Raw genomic sequence first — 27,166 nt, 5'->3', positions numbered from 1 at the left:
AGCCATAGCTAAATGCAGAGGACTCAACATAACCCTAAACTGGATCCGATCCCATGTAGGAATCACATTATATGAGAAACCCGATGAAACTGTTAAATTGGCAACTCGTCATCCAGTGATGGACAAAACAATCCAACCCAGCCTAGAGTACATGAACATTACCCAAAAACTCTCACACCTCAACACAGCCCATCTACACCAGAGAGTAGCAGAAGGTTCGCCCTCTGTAATATGGTATCTTCAAGCCCTTCCTATGCCTTCTTCAAGCCCTTCCTATGCCTTCTTCAAGCCCTTCCTATGCCTTCTTCAAGCCCTTCCTATGCCTTCTTCAAGCCCTTCCTATGCCTTCTTCAAGCCCTTCCTATGCCTTCTTCAAGCCCTTCCTATGCCTTCTTCAAGCCCTTCCTATGCCTTCTTCAAGCCCTTCCTATGCCTTCTTCAAGCCCTTCCTATGCCTTCTTCAAGCCTATGGTATCTTAATCCTTCCTTCCACGAAGGAAGGATTAAGATCATGATTGATCATGTTGTCTAAATAAATGCCTATTGTTTAAACTAACTACCGCAATGTGTTAGATAGATCAGCGACATGAATTTTTCATTATATGGTCTTAATTTGACAATTTGGGTGTATAGGCTAAGCCAGAAAGTTTGTTTCATGTCTGAAATACAACTGTATAAAGTTATTGTGTATAGTAGTTATTGTAGATTGTAAAGTTATTGTATTGTACTGGTCGAGGACCGGGCCGCGGGGACACTAAAGCCCCGAAATCATCTCAAGATCTCAAGATAACCCATTTGACCCCTAATGACTCACGAGGTCACCATGTGCCCTCCGATATGACCCCTTCACCATGGCAGTGGCCCACAAGGACTCTCTCTCTGTACTCGACCCCCTGATGGAGCCTTCGTGTTCCCAGGCAGGCGCACGGGGTCCAGGACCCTCCAACACCAGGAGCTAAATTTAGGACAGCAGTAAAGGTAGTAATTGTGCGGCCTCAGGTGGCCGCTCCCGGAATACCTGCTGCAGAGTCCAGCAGCTTGTTGTGAGTTGTGATTTTGTTTAAGAATGTTGTTCATTGGTTTGTTCTTTATTTTGGGGCCGGGGTTGTAGGGGACGTGGCTTTTGTTATTTATATTTTAGTCTCTTTGGCCCCTCTTTGTTAATAAGTCATCTGCAGTATATTTGACTTCCGTCTCTCTCTCTCGCTTTCTGTCTCTCTCTCTCTCTCTCTCTCTCTCTCTCTCTCTCTCTCTCTCTCACTCACACACACACACACACACACACACACACACACACACACACACACACACACACACACACACACACACACACACACACACACACACACACATATGGTGGTGACAGATTGACGGTTGAGAGGCGGCCGAAAGAGTACAGCTCAACCCCGCAAACACAACTAGGTGAATACAAGTAGGTGAATACATACACATACACACACACACCCTCTTTATCCTCTCCCACCCTCTAGCCTACACCTTGCTATTCACTGGCTATCTGTATTAGTCTGGGATGTCGTGGTTGGCTGAAGAAGCACTGGAGTATAATTGGGTTGTCTTGGGTCTGGGTAATTAGCGTGTGTTCTCACTCACCACCTAAGGACTGGCCTGAGAGTCCACACAGTTTAATAATAATAGTAAAATAATAATTATTACTTTCATGATCGTTTCACAGTTTACCTTTAAAATGTAAGGTTGACGTGACCTTTCTACCGTGGGTATCGTACCCAATGGCCAGTTTGAGCTTCGCTGGCGAAGTTCCTCTTCTGGTCTTGCGATAGGAGACAGACTTAAGAGTATTTCTTTGTCATGGTATATATACCATATGGTATTGTTGTGCCACCGAGGTCTATCCAATTTGATTTGGTTCTTTTTGGTGAAGTCAAGCAGAGGTGGTAAATCCAACTGAACGTACAAGATGAGGGACAACCAAGAGGCATTGAGGTACTTACATCACCAACATGTAAACCTTGCAAGGTATTGGGGTCAATATAAAGTAGACTAATAAAGCAGGTGTAAAGTACAAAAGTTCAACAAAATCACCAACATAATCTCATCGAAGAACGACAGAACGACCAAGATCAGACAGGAGACTGGAGGATGGGTAGTGTGCAGTTCTAGACAGGTACAAGGCTGCAGGCGCTGAGTCACAATAACGTGGCTGAAGAATGTTGACCAGACGACACACTAGAAGGTGAAGGGACGACGACGTTTCGGTCCGTCCTGGACCATTCTCACAATCGACTGGAGAATGGTCCAGGACGGACCGAAACGTCGTCGTCCCTTCACCTTCTAGTGTGTGGTCTGGTCAACAGGCACAAGGCTCATGTCTTCTACATACGACTGATGTTCAGACAGGGAAAACAGCCTTGAGGGACAGGATGGGAGTGTAAAAATGAGGACACTGTAGGAGAAGGATTTTTTTTACGTCTGTTCTTTTGAACAAGGTCGGATTTGCACTCACTTTCTGTAGGATTCTGAAGTATTTGATAACCAATGTATTCATAATTCTGAATTCCCTAACTGAGTGAGACAGGAAGGAATATCTCCTCATTTGTCCAACCACTTGGGCTGGACGGTAGAGCAACGACACTCGCTTCATGCAGGTCGGCGTTCAATTCCCGACCGTCCAAGTGGTTGGGCATCATTCCTTCCCCCTCCCCACCCCCCCGTCCCATCCCAAATCCTTATCCTGACCCCTTCCCAGTGCTATATAGTCGTAATGGCTTGGCGCTTTCTCCTGACAGTTCCCTTCCCTTCCTCATTTGACTGGATATATGTCAACCAGTCGTAATCTTAAGACATGCCAGCGAGGACAATTTATTTTCAAGCTAAGTGGGTGACAGTTGGACGCAAGTGATGTAATCTCCCGTCATAATAACTGTCACCACATTGCAACCCTCCACGACTCTGGCACTCTGCTCGACTCATTAAATAATTAATATAATGATTTATTAAATCTGCAAGACAAGGCTTCTATTATCATACATAATTCATGAATGTAACTTAATATGCAATTTAGTAATGGGGAAAAACTACCTTTTTCCCCCACCAACACTCGTGCATCAGGGGATAAAATTACCACTGCAAGCGGGTGCTGGAAATTTCCCCTCCATAAAGTAGTGAGAGACGTTGGGTGAGGAAATTACCGGGTCCCGCCCAAACAACACTTTTCTACCTAATTTTCCTCCTTTTAAAAAGCAAAAATAAAGTTTTTCTTTTGATTTTAATTTCTTACCGGCGAGGTACGTAAATTGTGTGCCTAGCGACGCTTAATGCAAGGGAAAGTGTTTGGCATGAGGGATTATAGTGATGTGTCCCTAGCCAACACATCTTTGGGCCAGGGGTCATACATCCCTGAGATAGTGCCCATACATGCAGGGGCCCAGATCCCACACACAGGGATGCGAGGTCCACATACCATCCCAGAGTGTTTGGAGTCCACTCATCCTTCTGCTTGATGCCCACACATCCCTGTGCTTGCACCACACATCCCTGTGCTTGCAGCACACACATCCCAACCTCTGCTCCAGAGGTCCATGTGTACCTTTGTCGAATACCCCTGAGGGCGCGATATACACATTTCAAAGGACACTCTTTACAAGTGCACTCTGGTCACCGCTCAAATTAAAGAAAAACTACACCACAGGCGACAAAGGCAGCGAGCCTTTCCTGGCAAACCTCAAAAAAATATCTCAAGAGTAGGAGGAAAACGGCTAAAGACTCACTGGGATGCTAAGAATTTGGGTGACGGGCTGGTTCACCTGGAATATCTTGCTGTACGAAGAGCATATGAATGTTGTTTTGAACGTGAGGATGATAGTCATACGCTATTCGTACATCCCAGAACGTGAGGATGATATTCATACGCTATTCGTACAGCCCAGCACTCCAGTGCGCTGTATTTACATTCCAGTTTATGTAATCATTCTATCGACTTCAGAGGCGCGAAATGTATTGTGAAAAGTAGGGGCTTCGTTGAACGAAATGTGATTGAGTCCGCTCTGATCAAACAATGTAACAACAGCCTGGCATGTACTAAAGTAGGTGTAGATCTCTATATAAGCTTCAATATAGCACGTCAATACAATATAGCATCCATTTAACCTTTATTTAGTTCCATCTGGTGGCACTTACATATATTATCCAGTGTTTTTGTTTTGTAGTTTCCCTTATATGCCCCTTTCCTTCGCCTTTTTCGCCCCCTTTTATCCGTAGGTTTCATCCCCCTATCTTGGTGGTCAGTTTTTTTTTTTCATGGATATTCCTGCGCGGGCCCTAAGCCTCTGGCTGGCCCACTAAGTGTTGCTTGTTTCTGTTTTACTTGGGCGGAGTATGAGTATTTATGACTCGTATGGTCGCTTCAGTAAGATTTTGCCATATGTGTTTAACAACTTCTTCTGCTCTGTTGAATCTAAGTTGAAATCTTAATGGGTTTGTAACTGTGCACTGTGTTAGATAATGTTCCAGTGGTCTGTTGTGGCTGTAACTGTGCACTGTGTTAGATAATGTTCCAGTGGTCTGTCGGGCATTTCTGACGGGCTGATGGTCAGGTGACCTGCCCTGGCGGGTATATGGTCTCCCTACCACGTTTCATTCTTACAGCCCCGCTCCTGCGCCAGGTAAGTCCACTACGGGCTCACCATAGCCCGTGCTACTTGGACCTTTTTGTTACAAGTAGCGAATCTTAAACAACAACAACATTTCCTTCTTCATTCTATTTCACTCTGATGAAGGCGAATTGAGCCGAAAACGCGTTTAGCATATTTTTCACATGTGGCTTTCCGCATACTTGGATCAGTGTTTTTGTGATCGTTGTTGTGTGTGTGTGTGTGTGTGTATATATATATATATATATATATATATATATATATATATATATATATATATATATATGTCAGACCACGGAGGAAAATGAAACAGGAATTTCCTTAAGTACTTTCGTATATTAAATACATCTTCAGAAGGAATCCTTCTGAAGATGTATTCCTTCTGAAGATGTATTTAATATACGAAAGTACTTAAGGAAATTCCTGTTTCATTTTCCTCCGTGGTCTGACATTGTCACATTCTTAATCACGTGTTTATTTTCGTGATATACACACACACACATATATATATATATATATATATATATATATATATATATATATATATATATATATATATATATATATATATATATATATATATATATATTTATTTATTTATTTTGCTTGAATGCCTTCTTGAACCAACTTTCCCATCACTCGAATTTATTCCTAATTTCCCCTTTCTTGCTCTTTCTTATTGTGTCTTGTTCCTTCCTTTGTCTGCACGTGTTTTTGTTTTTCTTATTTGTTATTTGTTATCAAGTTGCTTTTCTTCTGTTCTTCTTCTTCCGTCATCTCTCATCATTCCATTCGTCCCTTTTTATGATTCTTCCTTCCCTCGTCCGCCCGCTGGAACTCCTTCAGTGACACCAACCAGTCTAACCTTTCCTTACACTTTATGCACCACAATTATCGACCAAAATGTCAAATATCCGATGATTTAGTGATATTAAAAGTACCGTGATATTGACACACCGTCGGACTAATAGGCATCGACCATGACAAGTAACCCGTATTCATGCTAGGCTCGTCCAAGCGGCGGCCGACCCTAGAAGCACATTTATCAACCTACCGTGTTTTCACAATCCTTTTTAATATTGTATAGTAACTGATATTATATAACAAAATGGTATGTGTAGTTATGCATAGGTTAGATGTTTAGGTTCTGTTGGCAGTTATTTGTATTTGCAACACGGGGGTGAATCATTCAGTAGTATTCGGTCGCAGGACGTCAGAGAAGCACTGAACTGGGCTGCGATAAGTTAGCTTGTTAAGGTTCGTACGCTTCATGGCCAGAATTCATCACGTATCTACGTGACCACTTACGAAGCCTGTTCATCTTTCCTCAACCATGGAGGCTTACTTTGCATTTATTAAACTGTTTATGAGCTCCAAAGAGCCCCGAGGTTGTCCTTAACATTAATAACTTTGAGTTGAGAACGACCTCGGACCGTTGAGAACGACCTCGCGCCGTTGAGAACGACCTCGCGCCGTTGAGAACAACCTCGCAGCGTTTAAGCTGAGAGGTCGTTCAGCGGACCTCGCAGCAGGTCGCCCCTCAGCAGGTCGTCCATCAGCAGGTCGTCCATCAGCAGGTCGTCCATCAGCAGGTCGTCACTCAGCAGGTCGTCCCTCAGCAGGTCGTCCCTCAGCAGGTCGTCCATCAGCACGTCGTCCCTCAGCAGGTCGTCCCTCAGCAGGTCGTCCCTCAGCAGGTCGTCCATCAGCACGTCGTCCATCAGCAGGTCGTCGCTCAGCAGGTCGTCCCTCAGCAGGTCGTCCCTCAGCAGGTCGTCAATCAGCAGGTCGTCCCTCAGCAGGTCGTCCATCAGCAGGTCGTCAATCAGCAGGTCGTCAATCCGCAGGTCGTCCCTCACCAGGTCGTCCATCAGCAGGTCGTCCCTCAGCAGGTCGTCCCTCAGCAGGTCGTCCCTCACCAGGTCGTCCCTCAGCAGGTCGTCCCTCAGCAGGTCTCAGGTCCTCAGAATTGGTCCCATTTTTCCCAGCTTGACAAAACCTATGACGCACACAAACAGTTTAGTTATATGTATACACAAGTGGGATGTAGGTCTCCTGTATGATGAGTCCTCATTCATGTTGTATGATTGGTGCTCATTCATGTTGTGTGATTGGTGCTCATTCATGTTGTGTGATTGGTGCTCATTCATGTTGTATGATTGGTGCTCATTCATGTTGTATGATTGGTGCTCATTCATGTTGTGTGATTGGTGCTCATTCATGTTGTATGATTGGTGCTCATTCATGTTGTATGATTGGTGCTCATTCATGTTGTATGATTGGTGCTCATTCATGTTGTATGATTGGTGCTCATTCATGTAGTATAATTGGTACTCATTCATGTAGTATAATTGGTACTCATTCATGTAGTATAATTGGTGCTCATTCATGTAGTATAATTGGTGCTCATTCATGTAGTATAATTGGTACTCATTCATGTAGTATAATTGGTGCTCATTCATGTAGTATAATTGGTGCTCATTCATGTAGTATAATTGGTGCTCATTCATGTAGTATAATTGGTACTCATTCATGTTGTCTGGTGCTCATCCATGTTTTCTTCCACAGGTATGTTGATGAGTTGTTTCCCTGATACTGGTGAAGTTGGTGGTGGTAAACTGTGGTAACTGATGAGAGAGTTGTGCTCCGTCTCTCACTCCTGCCACTCTAACGTGAACGTCGCCATCACCACACAAGGTACAGTTGTATGTTTCATGATGGGTATGTTGTGTGTCGGCGTAGTTGGTTAATACATGGTGTACGGATGTATGGATTTGAGTGAATCTATTTGCCCATGATTCAGTCATACATGATTGAATCATGGGTGAACGGATGGCTAGATAGGGGCAATAGATGGAAGTATTTTGAGATGGATCAATTGTTAAAATGTTTGAAAGGAGCACGAGTCAACCCAAGACTCCTGTATTGGTAGCTATTGCAAGGATAAAGATATCACTATTTTCCAACACTTAATTTAATATACAATAAATTTAATACACTGTCGCTTGCTCTAGTCATCTGGGAAAGGGAAGGAGGAGAAACCCAGTAGCCCCCTCACCCATCCTCATTACTTAACAATAGTTACCTTCAGATTCCAAAATACTTTCACAATTTTCTGTTAACCTGAAACATTGATGTTGACCCTCTGCCCACAAGGTCGTGTTAAGACAGTGTCGTGGTGTCTCTTCCCGCGTTCCTTGATTAATAACACAAAAATCCCAAATATTTCTTCACATTGGCGAAATAAAAACAAAACAATCTCCAGTATTGGACCCATACCAACAAGTGAAGGTTCATACACAGAGGATGACAAGGTAATTGGTGAAATCCTAAAGGATCAGTATGGAGCTATGTTTAGCACCCCAATAAACAGCATGAAAGTGGAAGATCCAGACAGATTCTTTATGAAATGATATCCAAACCGCTGACAGTATAACTAATAACATCACGAACATTACAGATTTTGGCAATGAAACTGACAACATATTCATGCACTCGGTTCCAGTCCCATGGAATTCTATACTTATAAAGTGTACAATACCAATAGCATGATCACTCAGTGTAGAGTGAAGAAAAAGCTTGGATACAGGGGGGAATATCAGAAGCATTTAAATAAGTAGATATAGCTCCCTTATACAAAGGAGGGAACACATTACAGTATCAAAAAATTATTGGCCACATCACACACAGCAACCCATCCTTAGAATTGACAGTACGATTTAGTACTAAGTGTAATCAGTACATTTTCTTACTGTCATAAACAGTGCATAATTACACTTATGGGGCTGTTACATTTACCCAACTCCCTCCCCCGATTTTATTCTCCTCGTTTTCTGTTAAGATACCTAGAAATATAGGATGAAGTTTTCAATTTCAATTTGCAATAAACAAGTTTTAAATATCAGGAATTTCTTTTTCAGGTTTATTAAACAATATAGATTTTATACAAAATTTTAAAAAATCTTAGTTACTTTACAATTTATTGATATATTTTAGTTTTGTTTTATTAGTTATATAAAACTGTAATATCAATATAGCTATAGGTTAAGTACTAATTGTAATTAAGAAGCTATAAAATTATTATCTTCAAAATCTAAGACGGTTAGGTGAGGTTGTGGTTTTCTATTCAGTTTTTCAGGTAAACTCAAATATTCACAATATATTTGACAGTACGATTTAATACTAAGTGAAAATAAGTACAATTCCTAACTGCTATGAATAGTACACAATTGCACTTATTTGTCTCCTTACATTTACCACCCCATTTTTGGAGGACGGGCTGCACACAGACGTTTTTGGAAAAGTAATCAAGAGTCAGATCTCCAGTTTTATGGAGACCAAAGACCTTCACAACCCAGCTCAGTATGGACCTAAAACGGGAAGATCATGCCTTTCGCAGCAACTCGGCCACTAATACAAAATCACTGATGCATTAGAAGAAAAGCAAAATGCAGATGTGGTATACACGGACTTTGCAAAGGCATTTGATGCATGTGACCTTGGAATTATGGCACATAAAATGAGATCAGTAGGAATAAGAGGTAAACTAGGGCAATGGATATTTAATTTCCTGTCCCCAATCACTTGGTCTGGACGGTAGAGCGACGGCCTCCCTTCATGCAGGTTGGCGTTCAATCCCTCCCTGACCGTCCAAGTGGTTGGGCACCAATCCTTCCTCCCGTCCCATCCCAAATCTTTATCCTGACCCCTTCCTAGTGCTATATAGTCCTAATGGCTTGGCGCTTTCCCCCCTGATAGTTCCTGTTAAACAGAATGCGAAGAGTTAACAGTCAATTAAACAAAAGCAAGTACAAGCCCAGTGAAAGTTTTCTACCACTGTGCAGTCCTTACACAGTCCTTACACAGTCCTTACACAGTCCTTCCTGTCAGTAAGCAGCCTGTAGCAGCTGTCTAACTCCCAGGTACCTATTTACTGCTAGGTGAACAGTGCATCAGGGTAAAAGAAACTCTGCCCATTTGTTTCTGCCTCAGCCGGGAACTGAACCCGGGCTCTTAGGACTACGACCCCAGAGCGCTAACCACTCATCCGCGAGGCCTCCATTGTGTGTCGGCGTGTGTGTGTCTGCGCCTCTATGTGTGTGTGTGTGTGTGTGTGTGTGTGTGTGTGTGTGTGTGTGTACGTCCTTGTGCATGCATGTGGACGTGTACTCACCTAATTGTACTCACCTAATTGTGCTTGCGGGGGTTGAGCTTTGGCTCTTTGGTCCCGCCTCTCAACTGTCAATCAACTGGTGTACAGATTCCTGAGCCTACTGGGCTCTATCATACCTACATTTGAAACTGTGTATGGAGTCAGCCTCCACCACATCACTTCCTAGTGCATTCCATTTATTAACTACTCTGACACTGAAAAAATTCTTTCTAACGTCTCTGTGGCTCATCTGGGTACTAAGTTTCCACCTGTGTCCCCTTGTTCGTGTCCCACCCGTGCTGAAGAGTTTGTCTTTGTCCACCCTGTCAATTCCCCTGAGAATTTTGTAGGTGGTTATCATGTCTCCCCTTACTCTTCTGTTTTCCAGGGATGTGAGGTTCAGCTCCTTTAGCCTTTCCTCGTAGCTCAATCCTCTCAGTTCCGGGACGAGCCTGGTGGCATACCGCTGAATCTTCTCTAACTTTGTCTTGTGTTTAACTAGGTATGGACTCCAGGCTGGAGCTGCATACTCCAGGATTGGTCTTACATAAGTGGTATACAGGGTTCTGAAAGATTACGTGTATGTGCTTGCGTGTGCAGCCTGTCCTCTTGAGTTTCCACGGCGTCACAAAAATGCTGTACTAAATTGCCCAAACCTAACCAAACCCAAAAACCACGAATAGAAAACGCTACAGCCCATCAATTTTGGAAGCTTCTATGATTTATTATGTTTTAGCCGTTGGGGGATGTATACGTCAAAATGCGTTGTATTATTCGTGAGGACAGCTAGCAGCTAGGTTGGTGAGAGAGAGAGAGAGAGAGAGAGAGAGAGAGAGAGAGAGAGAGAGAGAGAGAGAGAGAGAGAGAGAGAGAGAGAGAGAGAGAGAGAGAATGACTCGCCCAGCAGCAGCTCAAGTCTGAGAGAAAACGGAGCCAGAAGAAAGAGAGTATGGGTAGTTGATACAGAACGTAAACTTGTATATTATATATTTACTCTAGTATTGCTGATCTATGCAGTGTAGTAATAAGAATTAGAACATGAATAATAAAACTAGTAATAATACTATACTGATAATATCAAATTTATTAAACAATATAAATTTAAAATAATAATAATTAAGAGTTTGATAATAACTCGAAAAGGTTTTGAATAAATCCATTTATTATTACCATTTGCTATTATTGATAATAAGTATCTTTATTCTGAATATGTTACAGTTATCTATATTATTACTTTTTTCGCTCTAAGTGTTAGTCATTATTAATAAATGAGAAGATGTTAAGTGGATTGGTGGGGGATGGGTAGGTGGTTAAGGTGATGGGATGATTGTTACAGGTGGGGATGATTGTGGTGAGTAAGGGCGGTGGTTGATGGTGATGGGTGGTGTGTTATTGATGGTGATGAAGTGGTCGTTTATGGTGACGGAAAGTGGCTATTGGCGTTGGTGGTTTTATGATCACTAACAGCTCAGTATTCCTATTGGTCCATCAGCGGGTCAATAGTGATTGGTCAGTTGCGCGTGAGAATGTAATCTGTGGTTATGGCTTCTTCCTGTGAAACAACGCTTCAGGCTGTCCAGTTGTAGGCACTGTATGGAAATTACTTTGGTCTATGTCCGTGTGTTTTTTTATCCTGCACATCGTGTCCTGCCGTGCCTCGTGTCCTGCCGTGCCTCGTGTCCTGCCGTGCCTCGTGTCCTGCCGTGCCTCGTGTCCTGCCGTGCCTCGTGTCCTGCCGTGCCTCGTGTCCTGCCGTGCCTCGTGTATTGACCGCGTCACTCTGGCACTAGGTAATTAGCGTTAGTGGCAAGTCCCACAGCCTTCAGGACAACTCTCACAGCCTTCAGGACAACTCCCACAGCCTTCAGGACAACTCCCACAGCCTTCAGGGCAACTCCCACAGCCTTCAGGGTGTAATGATCTGGGGCTCAGATCATTGGTTCTCCCTTCTCCCCTCTTTTCCCTCCCCTTCTCCCATCCTTTCCTTCTCCCTCTCCCTCTCCCCTCCCCTTGGCCGTCATTCGTCTCCTCCTCTCCCCCCCCCCCTGTCGCCCATTTGTCAGGGTCAAGAGGTTGACCTGAGGGTAGGGTGGTCGTGGATACCTTGGCTTCTCCCACTCAATTCCCCACTCAAATGTTCCCTCTCATTCCCTCTCTTTCCCTCTCAGCAGCGGCCTTCCCCATACCAGGCAGAGTCAAATGTCCCTACTCCTATCTTAGAGGAGACAGGCTTGAACATAAATTATCAGTTTTGTAAACATTGCTCGCAGGTGCCTGGGCTCCATAGACGCGCCTTGTCCCTCTTCTCTTTAGCTGGGGAGAGCTGTCTCAATCTTCAGAAATTCATGTAGCATCCACGACAGATCAGTGAAGGTGATTGGCCTGAGATAAGGGCCAAGTCCTTATTGGCCCTAGAGAGCCAGACCTCAGGCCTACGTGTTAAATGGTTGGCCAGGGCCAAAATAATGGGTGGAGCCCTGGGGCTGTAGTAGATGGTGGGAGGAGTAATCCTTCCCAGCAATAAGTTGGAAAAACTAAATTTCATCAGTGTGTCTTGGGAGTGTATTAGGAACAGGGCCGCAAGCCCGTATCCTCGGGGCTGAGGGCAGCCATCAACATCTTGGCCGTGGTGCGGGTATTTAAGGTATAGTGCACTTGAGTTTTGTGTCCTCGGTAAATATCCATTGTGCCTCTAGGGAAATAGAATAGGTGATGTGTTCAAATTGTCTTAATTTACATGTTTCATAAAATAAATTGTATAGCTTGTCCAGTGGTATTCACTTAACTCCCCTTTGATATATTTTGCTACTTTGTCATTTTTAGGTGTTGTATTGGAAGCCCCCAGGTTCTCCTAACAATTAATCGATACTAAAGTTGCCCTTGGATTCAAATAAGTAACGTAAATTACACAAACTAATTTTCCAAAATTTATTACTGAAATTCATATTACCCGGAGTCCCATGGTTACTGATTCCTTGCCTTCCTGGGGGATCGGTGATTGACACATTCAGGTATGGTTGGTCGGGAAGGTGGTGGCAGTGTAAATGTGTTTTGTTATTGTTTTTTTCTAATAACCCTTGTCCTTGGTGTATCTTCCTCATTTAATATTCCTCTTATATACGTGGCCGTCCAGTGAGGGGTCATGCTGGACTGTAACAGTGTTAAGCTGGGGTATTGAGTGAAGAGACAGAGATGTGCAACAGAGAGCGTATATTACGATCACGAGAGATAACAAGATAACAGGATTAATACTGGGGAACATTGGGTTACTACTGTGGCAGCCATGGTTAACAACAATCCATCAAGACTGTTTGGGGAGCGATAAGAAGAGGTGAACCCGGGTTCCTGTTAGCGGGGTCCACCTGAGCTGACGGCGGCCAGCTGTCAGCTGTCACTCAAGTCAGGTGCGGGTAGTACGAGACCCCCTGTACTGTCCGTAGTTGGCCGAGGCCGGAAATGGAACTTCCAGACGACCAGGATCTTCAAGCAACATGAGGTAGTCGCCGGAATCTACAACAACGAAATGTCAACAGGAACGAACGAGAGAAAATATTTATAGAAAAGTTTCATATACAAATAAACACTATTAATATAGTAAACTGTGGTAACTCGGAACAGTTCAACTTTTAATTTTCCATCTGATAGTAAGCACCTATACACCTTCGGAAAGTTCTCTGGAACAGTATTAAATGTTGAAAACTAGAACTAGTGAAATAGAGAAATAAATCTAGAAAGGGAACATTAGAAAATGACCCTGTCTCTAGATAAGTTGTATGAGTGAACTGGTTTGAGAACCATCTAGTAGGATCTCTAGAAACGTTGATCAGTGGGAAACTTTATCTAGATTTTTCTAGATCCTAGATACTGATAGTTATACATATATTTTTTTTTAATTTTTTTTTGTGGTTTATTGAACAATAAGGATGTGGTACACAGTCTGACAAATGTGTTCACCCGCTGTTGTTGTGGACTTGAATATGAACTCTGGGATATTAGGAGTTTGAGGAACTTATATCCAGAGTGTTGTTGTTGGTTAAGGGACATGTCTGGGGACATTGAATTTTTTTTTATTAATAAAAATATTTCTGTGTCTTTTCTTTAGATTTTAAGATTGGGATGCGCTGTGGTGGACAGTTGCCACAGGTGTGGAGTGGAACACTAGGTCCCTGAGAGGTAGTGTTCTTCCATGTTGATATACTTTTATAATTTTGTAAATTTTTTTAATGACATTGATTTTTTTTTTTTTTATTTAATGTTTTGTGTGATGTGTTTGATCTTTATTCCGGGTGGAATACTGGGATAGCTGAAGGCTATCAGCTGATTTTAGCTAGTTAGTAATTGTTAGGTTGGGATTTCTCCAGTTATTTGTTACTATATCAAGACAGGTATAGGATATTTTGTCTTCCAGGTAGTTGGAAGGGTACGGGGCTGCATCCAAGTGGACAGCCAGGATTATAGGGACGGTCTCTGTCCTTATGGTTAATGGATTATTACTGTTGTGTTGATAGGTATAAATACATGCTGGGGCACACCTTTTGGGTGTGCCGTTATTGTTGTTGGAGTATTGGATGGAATTAGTTAGGATTAGATAATTTCTTTTGTTTGGAGGCATTGGTTTAATATAGTGTTGGGTTAAAAATGTTGTTTTTGGAGTTAATGGTTAGGGTAGGGCAGGATTTCTGGATAAGAAAAGTGTGTGTAACTTGCTTTACACACAAATTTCTTAATTTTCCGAGGAGGGGGAGTTGTAATGATCTGGGGCTCAGATCATTGGTTCTCCCTTCTCCCCTCTTTTCCCTCCCCTTCTCCCATCCTTTCCTTCTCCCTCTCCCTCTCCCCTCCCCTTGGCCGTCATTCGTCTCCTCCTCTCCCCCCCCCCTGTCGCCCATTTGTCAGGGTCAAGAGGTTGACCTGAGGGTAGGGTGGTCGTGGATACCTTGGCTTCTCCCACTCAATTCCCCACTCAAATGTTCCCTCTCATTCCCTCTCTTTCCCTCTCAGCAGCGGCCTTCCCCATACCAGGCAGAGTCAAATGTCCCTACTCCTATCTTAGAGGAGACAGGCTTGAACATAAATTATCAGTTTTGTAAACATTGCTCGCAGGTGCCTGGGCTCCATAGACGCGCCTTGTCCCTCTTCTCTTTAGCTGGGGAGAGCTGTCTCAATCTTCAGAAATTCATGTAGCTTCCACGACAGATCAGTGAAGGTGATTGGCCTGAGATAAGGGCCAAGTCCTTATTGGCCCTAGAGAGCCAGACCTCAGGCCTACGTGTTAAATGGTTGGCCAGGGCCAAAATAATGGGTGGAGCCCTGGGGCTGTAGTAGATGGTGGGAGGAGTAATCCTTCCCAGCAATAAGTTGGAAAAACTAAATTTCATCAGTGTGTCTTGGGAGTGTATTAGGAACAGGGCCGCAAGCCCGTATCCTCGGGGCTGAGGGCAGCCATCAACATCTTGGCCGTGGTGCGGGTATTTAAGGTATAGTGCACTTGAGTTTTGTGTCCTCGGTAAATATCCATTGTGCCTCTAGGGAAATAGAATAGGTGATGTGTTCAAATTGTCTTAATTTACATGTTTCATAAAATAAATTGTATAGCTTGTCCAGTGGTATTCACTTAACTCCCCTTTGATATATTTTGCTACTTTGTCATTTTTAGGTGTTGTATTGGAAGCCCCCAGGTTCTCCTAACAATTAATCGATACTAAAGTTGCCCTTGGATTTAAATTAGTAACTTAAATTACACAAACTAATTTTCCAAAATTTATTACTGAAATTCATATTACCCGGAGTCCCATGGTTACTGATTCCTTGCCTTCCTGGGGGATCGGTGATTGACACATTCAGGTATGGTTGGTCAGGAAGGTGGTGGCAGTGTAAATGTGTTTTGTTATTGTTTTTTTTTACTAATAACCCTTGTCCTTGGTGTATCTTCCTCATTTAATATTCCTCTTACATACGTGGCAGTCCAGTGAGGGGTCATGCTGGACTGTAACAGTGTTAAGCTGGGGTATTGAGTGAAGAAAGACGGAGAATTACAATAGAGAGCGTATAGTACGATTATGAGAGATCACAAGATAACAGGATTAATACTGGGGAACATTGGGTTATTACAATAGAGGCCGCGGTCATTACAGAGGGAAGCGGTCATTACAAGGGCAACTCCCACAGCCTTCAGGACAACTCTCACAGCCTTCAGGGCAACTCCCACAGCCTTCAGGACAACTCTCACAGCCTTCAGGACAACTCTCACAGCCTTCAGGACAACTCTCACAGCCTTCAGGACAACTCCCACAGCCTTCAGGACAACTCCCACAGCCTTCAGGACAACTCTCACAGCCTTCAGGACAACTCCCACAGCCTTCAGGGCAACTCCCACAGCTTTCAGGACAACTCCCACAGCCTTCAGGACAACTCCCACAGCCTTCAGGAGAACTACAAGCTTGGCAGCAGCAGGTGAAAAACATAAGACGCTGCAGGAGGCCTATTTACATCCACCCAGGCCTACGGGCTCACCGTAGCCCGTGCTACTTGGAACTTTTGGTTCCCCGGTGGCTGGATCTACAACAACATCCACCCGAGCTCATTCACATACTCGAGGCCGCGTCTCTTATGTTACTCGGTAGTTGGTTCCATTGATCAAGCACTGTTACGGCCCTCTCGGGACGCAACGGGGTTCTTGCTCTGATGTTGTTAGAGGAAGATATAGGTATCCGTTCCCAAGCCAGTAGTGGCTATCAAGGGATGAGATCCGTGACGCAAGTAACTTAAAAGGGAGTAGGGAAAGAAAGGTAAGAACTTAATATAATATAATATAACCATCACCATTTAAATATATAAAAGTAAAACGTACACAAGGGGGAGGGGTATTAACACTTTACAAAGGGGATCAACACTGTAGTCTTCTGCTGGAGACTATGGATCCTCGAAGCTAGGTGCTGAGTCCGCGGTGCTTTCTTCGTGGCCTCAAGACGTGTCCTCTGAGAACGCCGAGCCTACCCTGGCCACAGGTCAGCCACAACACAGGTCCACTGGGGGCACCGTCGTGGAGGCCGTCAACCACACGTCCAGCAGGTCTGCTGGCAGGTACTGAGCCACCAAGGCTGGTACGGCCACTCCACGAACGATAAAAGGGGTACGCCCTAGACAGGAGTCTCGTGTGATATCACCAATCACCCTCCTGTCCTCAATACCCCAGTGGATTATCGTCTCCAACCGTCGGTCCCGGGTAAATCCTTCCACTGCCACTCCACTGGCAGGCTTAACACACCACAGTGTTCTTCCGGGGGGACGACGTCACGACAGCTGCAGCAAACTTCACTGTATGGAGACTGGCTGCCTCGGGTAGACTGACTACACCTTCAACACAGTGGTCCCAGGTCGGCTCTGTAAGCAGACACGTCATTAATAACCGGGACACTAATACACCACACTCACAGGCTCAGATACAAACGCCCGACATATCCACTCCCTAGATGGCGCTGTCGTCGGAGCACCACCTCACCAGAGGTCAGGAGCGGCGGTGTTGAGCGCTGAACCAGACTGGAAACTGGTCCTCGAGGCCAGTACACACTGTCCTCACTAGGTGTCGTCGTTCGTTTGGCGGGGGTTTCGGGAGCTGACCCACAGATGGCGTGTTTGTCACTGCTCCAGGCTCGGACGTTGGATCCGGGTTCGTAACAAGCACCCTAGTGTTGTGTTCATATTGTGTGGTGATCTGGGCGGCCAAATTGATAGATCATCCATCACTGTGGCTCACGCTGCTGACGGGCGACTCCCTCGCCTTTTAGGGCTCACCATAGCCCGTGCTACATGGACACTTCGTTCTGAGTAGCTGAATCTAAAACAACAACATCCCTCACCTTCAGCAGTCGTCTTTTTTATTATTATTTACTACCACAGACGTGGCCACACATTTACAATGCTAACCAGCATATATCCATTTTCTTCTGTCCTCCATGGACAGGGTTAAAGATGTGGTCGGGTTTGAGGTCATCAAGCATTAACCTGTCCACTTACGAAGCCTGTACATCTTCAATCATGGTGGCTTAGTTTCATTAAAGAGTCTGAGGTCCAAAGCACTACAAGGGTGTTTATTAACATAATAACCTTGGTCGCGAAGTTTACGATGCTCGTAAACTGTTTAATAAATAAAGACTAAGCCTCCACGATGGAAGAAAGATGTACAGGTTTCGTGAGTGGACTCGTAAAAGTTTGATGATGACTCCCGACCCTGGCTAGAAGCTCACTGGTGCTCCTGCTTTTACTTCATAGTAGAGTTTGTGTGAAGGTTGCCCCTCTCAACCACTTGGGCTGGACGGTAGAGCGACGGTCTTGCTTCATGCAGGTCGGCGTTCAATTCCCGACCGTCCAAGTGGTTGGGCACCATTCCTTCCCTCCCCCGTCCCATCCCAAAATCCTTATCCTGACCCATTCCCAGTGCTATATAGTCGTAATGACTTGGCGCTTTCTCCCTGATAGTTCCCTCTGGATGCCTGCAGGAGTGGTGGTGTTGGGAGACACGTCCCAGAGGGCGCTGGGCCAGCGAGAGGTAACATAGTGTCTGGCCCAGGAAGAGGGCCAGACACGTTGAGGAAGTCTCGTTGAGGAGAGGCAGTAGTGTGCCAGCCTGTGGGAGGCACTAGCGCTTAATTCGCCTGGTTATTACAGGTCACGGGACGCTAGAGGTCATTCTGGACAGTGTCTCCTTGTCATTACGGCGCAAGAGAAATTGTACCAATCAATCATTCAGTCTCGTCCTCTACTGCCTCATTTTGCTCCTCTGCATCTTCCTCTTTTGCTCTCTTTCTGCCTCCTCTCTTCTCCTTCCCCCGCCACCCCCCTCCTCTCCCCCGCCACCCCCTCCTCAACATCCCCCGCCCCCCCTCCTTACCTTGCAATGTTGACAACAGCAACTTGAACATTAATATATCAAGATATTGTATTTGCAACGAATATATTTAATACGAAAACGAAATCGTTAGTATTGTTATGAACGATAGCTAGTACGACTGAGAGGCGAGTCGTAGTACTAGGAACGCGGTTTACCTGAATTTACCCGAGGGCCATTATCGCTCTAGTGGCCTCGATGAGGACAGGAAGCCAGCGGCTTGTCAAAGGTAACCCCCTCCCCCTCTACCCCCCACCATTGTTTTATGACCGGAATGAATTACATTTATTCTTTAGCCGTGTTTACTGTAGTTTAGATGCAAACTGTTATTTCAGTTGTAATTAAAAAGTATTGGCTCAGTAACTGCTGTAATTACATCAAAGAACAAAACACAATTTTTGTTCTCGGGTAATAAGTGTTATTTTCTGATTGATGATGTATACAAGGTATACATTTCTATACAAAGTATAGACAGTTGTTATTATTCCTCTCAAACTTTGGTTTGACCTTAGCCACAGAAACTTAGTGAAGACGTCTTGAAGATACTGTATGCCTGGTGACTCCTTATCTAGAGCTGAGATACTGTTTCATAAGTGGCCAGCCGCCAGGCACCCTCAAGACGTCTTCACTAAGCTGTCTAAGACAAAATTTAAACAAGAGTCTGAAGGGGAATAATAATTTCCTATTCTTTGGGGGCATTAGCAATCAGAAAATTATACTAAACAGGAGCAAAAAAAAAAAAAGAATTTGTTACACAGAAAGAATATGAAAGAATATTCACAGAAAGAATACATGAAAGAAAAAATGAAAGAATATACCTTATGCATTTTATTTTGGACAGTAGTGATCTTAACATATCATCCTGATAACAGCTTGATTAACCTTGCTGCTCTAATTCTTGCTAACATGTTAACAGTGAATCGTAATACATGCTGTGACTAGCACAATATTCTGACATCAATACTGTATGTTAAATCATGTGTAAGTACACATATGAACTAATAATTCAGGCTTACAGGATCCTAGTATACACATGGCTCACAGGATTCAAGTTTACACTCACATGATACAGTTATACATATGACTCACAGGACCTGGGTATACATAGTCACAGTACCCTAGTGCACATATTCACCGGACCACAGTATATACAGTCAGTCACAGGACTCGACGCCACAATACAATTATTTCAGAACTTAGGAGCGCTCTTTATATATATATATATATATATATATATATATATATATATATTATTAAATATGACCGAAAAAGTAAGATTAATAATTCTAACACGAATTTTCTCAATCTTTCGTACATTTCTTTTCACTGTTGGAGGTAATTCAAAAATCAATTCTCCAAAATTCATTTTTATTTCTAGTCTGACGCGACACTTGAGCGCGTTTCGTAAAACTTATTACATTTTCAAAGACTTTACACATACACAACTGAATAGAACTTACATATCTCCGATTTGTTTATATCTACATTTGAGTGAGGTGGATGGGGTGAGGTGGTATTTAATAGGGTATTAATTTCATCAACACAAGACAGAACACGAAACAATGGGTATTGAAATGGAAGTGATTGTAGAAAGCCTATTGGTCCATATTTCAAGAAATATGGAGCCTATTGGTCCATATTTCAAGAAATGGTCCATATTCAAGAAATATGGACCAATAGGCTTTCTACAATCACTTCCATTTCAATACCCATTGTTTCGTGTTCTGTCTTGTGTTGATGAAATTAATACCCTATTAAATACCACCTCACCCCATCCACCTCACTCAAATGTAGATATAAACAAATCGGAGATATGTAAGTTCTATTCAGTTGTGTATGTGTAAAGTCTTTGAAAATGTAATAAGTTTTACGAAACGCGCTCAAGTGTCGCGTCAGACTAGAAATAAAAATGAATTTTGGAGAATTGATTTTTGAATTACCTCCAACAGTGAAAAGAAATGTACGAAAGATTGAGAAAATTCGTGTTAGAATTATTAATCTTACTTTTTCGGTCATATTTAATAATATATGTCTACAGGAAAGACTGCTACCAAAATATACTAATATATATATATATATATATATATATATATATATATATATATATATATATATATATATATATTGTGACGATAATCTCCTTCAAGAGATTGAGCCTGCTCTTCCCTCCAAAATTACGTCTTCACAATTATATAAAAGACTATGGAAGAAATGTCCAACAACGACAGCAAGGCTTGCCAGGGTGAGCAGAAACGTATGCAACCAGCCACCTGTTCGAACTCCAACCACCAAACTACCCGTTGATCGCTACGGCTCCGCTGATTGGTCGCCGGTCTGGCTGCACCTGCACTCGCCCCCAATACTACCTGATGTCTGGGGTCGCCCCAACATCAGTCCTCAGAATGTTCCGTGCTTTCGTAGCCAGCACTCCTCCCAGCTAGACGTTAGCGTGTACTGAGAGAGGTGGTGGCTTTAAGCCAATATTCCAGCACCTCCCACTTAACTTTTGTGTTGCACTTTTATTTTGCCTTAACGTAACTTTTATTGTGTCATTTAAGTATTCTTATTATTTTGATTCATTGATTTTATTATACATATTTGTTTGTCCATATTTTCATGTTTTGATTTATTTAACGTAATTAAAATTTCATTGTTAAAGTTTTACTTGTGTTTTGTGTGTCTTCTCCTTACCTTACCACAGACGAAGTTCCAGTTTTTCTATTTTTTTTTTATAACTATGTGACGAGGCCATACCCCTAGCCTTAAACAGCCGAACACCAACGCGTTACCGTCACAAGTTATATGGGGGCCTGTCCTAGGAGCTTCACTCAGGTACTGGTGATAAGTGGTAATTTATGGTAAGCGTATTTAACTTTGTTAACGTAGCTTTACTATTTTTCATTCAATTTCATTTTTTATAAGGTGCGGTGTATTGTGCATTACGAGAGTAACATATAGTGAAGGTGAGACAACTTTGGATTACGTGGTGACTGTAGGCCTCAGTCATACTCTTAATTGGTCATCTCTCCCTCCATGTTATTACTCGTATTTACCATCTATGTCCCTTGAATATTTCTCATTCTGACAGATCATCATATTGGTACCCTGGTACTGTGGTCTGCCCCGGGTCAAGAGTACCCAATCTTCTGCAATCTGACTGTAGGAGGACAAAGAGGGCCATAGTTCCTCTAGCTCGAACTTTAGTTGCTGAATTGGGACCTCAGCAGCAGTTCTCGTCACCAGTTGACACCTCGCACCCCTACACGTCAGTCAGAGATGATGATACATACAACGGTAGGGAATTAGCTTATTTTTTCAGAGCACAAAAGTTCGCTAATTCTGTAAGTATCATATTAAATTCAGTGGGAAAAACTTGCTTTATGTCCTATAGAGACTTGGCAAGGTATGCCTACATCCTTGGACTACCAATTTTACTTTTGAAGCATTTAACTGTTTCATTTGTTTTCGAAACTTTGTTTCATTTGTTAGTAGGATTTTCTTGCCCTTATTCTCTTACATGAGTACCGGGTACAAGATTTCCTGCGCCCTTGATTTAATTTAATCATTTAATATCTTTCACTTAACGTTAATTGTTAAAGATCACACAGGATAGGTACCAGTTGCCACGTTGTCCTGTTTCTGACATTTCATTATTGAACATTCGTGTACCTTTATTTGCTAATTTCACCATGTTTCGTCTCCAAACTTTCCGTGCAAATCCAGCAGGTGAAATAGGGACTTTAAGTCGTGCCAAGAGGACTGAACTACAAACTCTTGCACATGAGTATCAACTAGAAGTTCCCTACCAAGCCAACAAAAATGACCTACACAACCTGTTGCTGGATTACTATTTAGAGCAAGGTAAGATAGACTCTGAAACTCATGAAACTTACTATATTGCAGAGAAAACTGACTTGGCTACGATGAAACTTAAACTAGAGCTGGCCAAGATTGAACGTGAGCAGCAAAGAGAAGCAGCTGCCATACGAAGAGAAGAACAAGAACGCGAAGCTGCTTTGAGGAGGGAAGAACAAGAACGAGAAATCACCCTCAGAGAACGTGAAGCTGCTTTGAGGAGAGAAGAACACGAACGTGAGGTCGCATTACTCCGTGAACGTGAACGAGTACAGCTTGAAACACTCCAGGAGCGGGAACGCTTACAGCTTGAAACCAAACAACGCGAGTTGGAAATACAACGCGAACATGACAAGCAACAAGCAACTCTGGCTCTAGAGTGTCGTCAACGTGAAATCGCCTTGGAAACTTCACACTTCACTCAACGCCAACAAGCTACTGCCAATCTTCCCGTCAGTTTTAATATATCACATGCAAGTAAGTTAATGCCATCCTTTGTAGAAGCAGAAGTTGATGTGTTCTTTACCACCTTTGAAACCCTTGCTAATCAACTCAGTTGGCCTGTCGACCAATGGGCAACACTTCTCAGAGTCCATCTTACAGGTAGAGCTGCAGTCACACTCAGTACTTTGGCGTCTGAGAATGACTACTACACTCTGAAACAAGCAGTGTTAGACGCCTACCTACTTTCCACCGAAAGTTATAGAAGGAAATTCCGTGACCACCTGAAGGCAAGTACCACTACCTTCCTCGAGTTTGCTAACACGAAACGGAGGTATTTCATGAAATGGCTGGAAGCAGCACATGTCTCTACTTTTACAGAACTCGTGAACCTGATGCTTGTTGAAGAATTCTTGAGACGTGTGCCGCCTCCTGTCCGCCTCTACTTAGCAGATAAAGAAGAAACCGACTACCTGAAGTGTGCTAAGTCGGCTGACACTTACAGCCTCATCCACCGGCTGACACCTGAACCATCCTCCAGTAAGAAGTCGTGGTACAGTTACGAGAAGGTGAGCCCCGATCAAGCTGGTTCACAACTGTACTGCAAATATTGTAGACTCTATGGACATACCATAGACAAGTGTGGTAAGTCTCAATACAAGGGAACCACTGACCAACAACGACCCAAACCAACTCCTCCTAAGTCCGGTAAGCCTGTGATGAATGTTGGTGTTGATGTTAATGATCTTTCTCTTTTCAGTAACCACCTGTATACTGGAACTGTCTCTGCCAACGGTTCAAATCCGGAGGGACGTTTCAAATTGAAGATCTTGAGGGACACAGCGGCTCTACAATCGATCATCTTGAAGTCGGCTGTGCCCAACATAGTCTACACCGGGGAAACAGTCTTCATCACTGACCTCACTGCTACCACTCCATACCCTCTCGCCAGAGTCCACCTGAATTGTCCCTACGTGAACGGGGAAGTCCAAGTCGCCGTCAGGGAAAAGCCTTTTCCCATGCCTGGAGTGCAACTTCTCCTAGGCAACGACTTGGCAGAAGACCTGCAACCGACCAACCTGATCGTCATGGACAAACCCCAGGTGTGTAACTCTGTGCCCATAAATCCTATTCTCGAGTATGTTCCAGCAGAGGTTCAAGAGAGTGATGAAGTTTCTCCTCCGGTTCTCGTGACCACCCGTGCACAAGCCGCACGTCCACAGCCAGCTGACTCTACTGCTACCGCTGTCCCTCAAGACCCTCAGAAACTACCCCCGCATCTGACCAAGTTGGAGTTCCGTAAGTTGCAGAGGGAAGATCTTACTTTAACACCATTGTTTTTCCAGGCTGAGACTCAACCCGACAGTATTCCTGGGTTCTTCCTAGAGAACGACTTGCTCTACCGCAGATATAGACCCAGTAAACTGAAGGAGGAGGACGATTGGGCCAACATCGAACAACTTGTGATTCCCACCAGCCTGCGGCCCACTATTCTACACCTGGCCCATGGAGCATTCTCCCACTACGGCTTCAACAAGACTTACCATGGGATTCGCCAAGACTACTACTGGCCAGGTATGGTAAATAACGTCAAACAGTACGTAAAACAGTGTCATACATGTCAGATGGCAGGCAAACCGAACGTCTCCATTCCCAGAACACCACTAATTCCCATACAGGTGCCTGCGGAACCTTTCCACAGACTCATAATAGACTGTGTTGGTCCTTTACCTCGGACCAGTTCAGGTAACGCCTACATCCTAACCATCCTGTGTCCTACCACCAGATTTCCCATAGCAGTTCCAGTGAAGAACATCACGGCTGCTACGGTTATCAAACATCTATTGAAGATCTTCACTCAATACGGATTTCCCAGGGAGATTCAAAGTGACTGTGGCACCAACTTCACCAGTGATCTCTTCAAAAGGACACTGGAGGAGTTCAACATCAAACAGGTATTGTCCAGCCCCTATCATCCTGCTTCACAGGGTTCTCTTGAACGTAGTCATCAGACCATCAAAGCACTCTTGAAAAAGTTTTGTAGTGAAACCTCAAAGGATTGGGATAAGCAGATTGACCTAATAATGTGTATTTTCAGAAGTCTCCCCAATGAGTCCCTAGGAGTATCTCCTTATGAGATGCTCTACGGCCGTAAGTGCCGTACTCCCCTTAAGGCTTTCAAAGACTCTCTCAGAGATGCCACCTTCAGTGAGCATCAGAATGTGCCCCAGTTTCTTCAAAACCTTCAACACATTCTAGAGAGAGTCCACCGCTTTGCTCATGATAATCTATTGAAAGCCCAGGTGAGAATGAAGACTCATTACGACCAGACCAGCAAAGTAAGAAAATTCAAGCCGGGAGACTTCGTCCTTGCTTATTTCCCTATCCCAGGTTCACCTTTACAAAACAGATTTTCAGGACCCTACTGCGTCAAAGAGTGCAGAAGCAACAACACATACGTCATAGAGACTCCAGATAGGCGGCGGAAGACCCAGCTGTGCCACGTCAACCTCCTGAAGCAATATAATGGTACTCCTCCCACTGTCTTGATTAATTGTTCTACCTTCACAGAACCCTACATCCACAGTGAGACCATCCCGGCTTCTTCTCCCGAAAGCACTGACAAGGAGTCGGCGCTTTCTAATTCCAAAATCCTTAATGATCTTCCCAAATGCTTTCAGGATAATAATCGTGCTCCTATGCCCTCTTCTAATTCCACTCTCACCTCGTCAGATAAGCCCTTCATCCTCCATGTCGACGCCAATGGTACCGACGTGGGTGGTGTCGTGATGCAGCAACGAGGCGAGAAGAATACACCTGTCAGCGACTACTGCTACAAGGATCTACGGAACAATTGGCAAGGAGCTACTCTTCCTCATCCTGAAGCTTCAGCACTTCACTCCACACCTGAAAAGTGCTCGGTCCACCATCAATACGGACCACACCACCCTACACCTGCAGCACGCCCACTTCTCATCTCAACGTCTTCTACTATGGGCTTGCTACCTGCAGAAATTCAACCTGGAGACACGCTATACCAAGAGTCTGACAACATCTTAGCCCATGATCTCTCCAGAGTTTATGAAGTAGAAGCGACTCCATCCATTACTCCACCACATAACGACGTACTTCTTCCAGAACCGCAGGCTTCGGGGGAGAGTTGTGACGATAATCTCCTTCAAGAGATTGAGCCTGCTCTTCCCTCCAAAATTACGTCTTCACAATTATATAAAAGACTATGGAAGAAATGTCCAACAACGACAGCAAGGCTTGCCAGGGTGAGCAGAAACGTATGCAACCAGCCACCTGTTCGAACTCCAACCACCAAACTACCCGTTGATCGCTACGGCTCCGCTGATTGGTCGCCGGTCTGGCTGCACCTGCACTCGCCCCCAATACTACCTGATGTCTGGGGTCGCCCCAACATCAGTCCTCAGAATGTTCCGTGCTTTCGTAGCCAGCACTCCTCCCAGCTAGACGTTAGCGTGTACTGAGAGAGGTGGTGGCTTTAAGCCAATATTCCAGCACCTCCCACTTAACTTTTGTGTTGCACTTTTATTTTGCCTTAACGTAACTTTTATTGTGTCATTTAAGTATTCTTATTATTTTGATTCATTGATTTTATTATACATATTTGTTTGTCCATATTTTCATGTTTTGATTTATTTAACGTAATTAAAATTTCATTGTTAAAGTTTTACTTGTGTTTTGTGTGTCTTCTCCTTACCTTACCACAGACGAAGTTCCAGTTTTTCTATTTTTTTTTTATAACTATGTGACGAGGCCATACCCCTAGCCTTAAACAGCCGAACACCAACGCGTTACCGTCACAATATATATATATATATAAATGTATTCAAAAACGTAAAACAAAAAAATGGTCAAAAGATTCATTGGTATTTTGAGATAAACACCGTTGAGTATCTATGCTGGACACGTAGCTGCTCCTACACCTGCTACAGACGCCATAGCTGGCAGGTGTGTAGCGAGGCCATAGCTGCTCCTACACCTGCTACAGACGCCATAACTGGCAGGTGTGTTGCTAGGCCACAGCACCACCACCACTTAAGGTGATTCACAAAGAGTAAAAAGTTAATCCTAAGGATTGTCGTGTAATTGTCCTGGACGGTGGAATTAGGCTCGTGCTGGTTTAATTACAATGTTAAACTCTAGACTCCCGGGGGTTTAGGTACCCCTGTGGGT

General features: G+C 43.8%; 1 long non-coding RNA gene across 2 annotated transcripts in view; it reads left to right on the top strand.

Annotated features, from left to right (window-relative positions):
* LOC138368639 (uncharacterized) overlaps positions 1–27,166 on the top strand; it is a 392,302-nt gene that overhangs the window by 281,327 nt on the left and 83,809 nt on the right. The window lies entirely within an intron of this gene.

The sequence above is a fragment of the Procambarus clarkii genome, chromosome 25 (genome assembly GCF_040958095.1).
Source record: "Procambarus clarkii isolate CNS0578487 chromosome 25, FALCON_Pclarkii_2.0, whole genome shotgun sequence".
NCBI lineage: Eukaryota > Metazoa > Arthropoda > Malacostraca > Decapoda > Cambaridae > Procambarus > Procambarus clarkii.
This window is presented reverse-complemented; position numbering and strand designations above follow the sequence as displayed.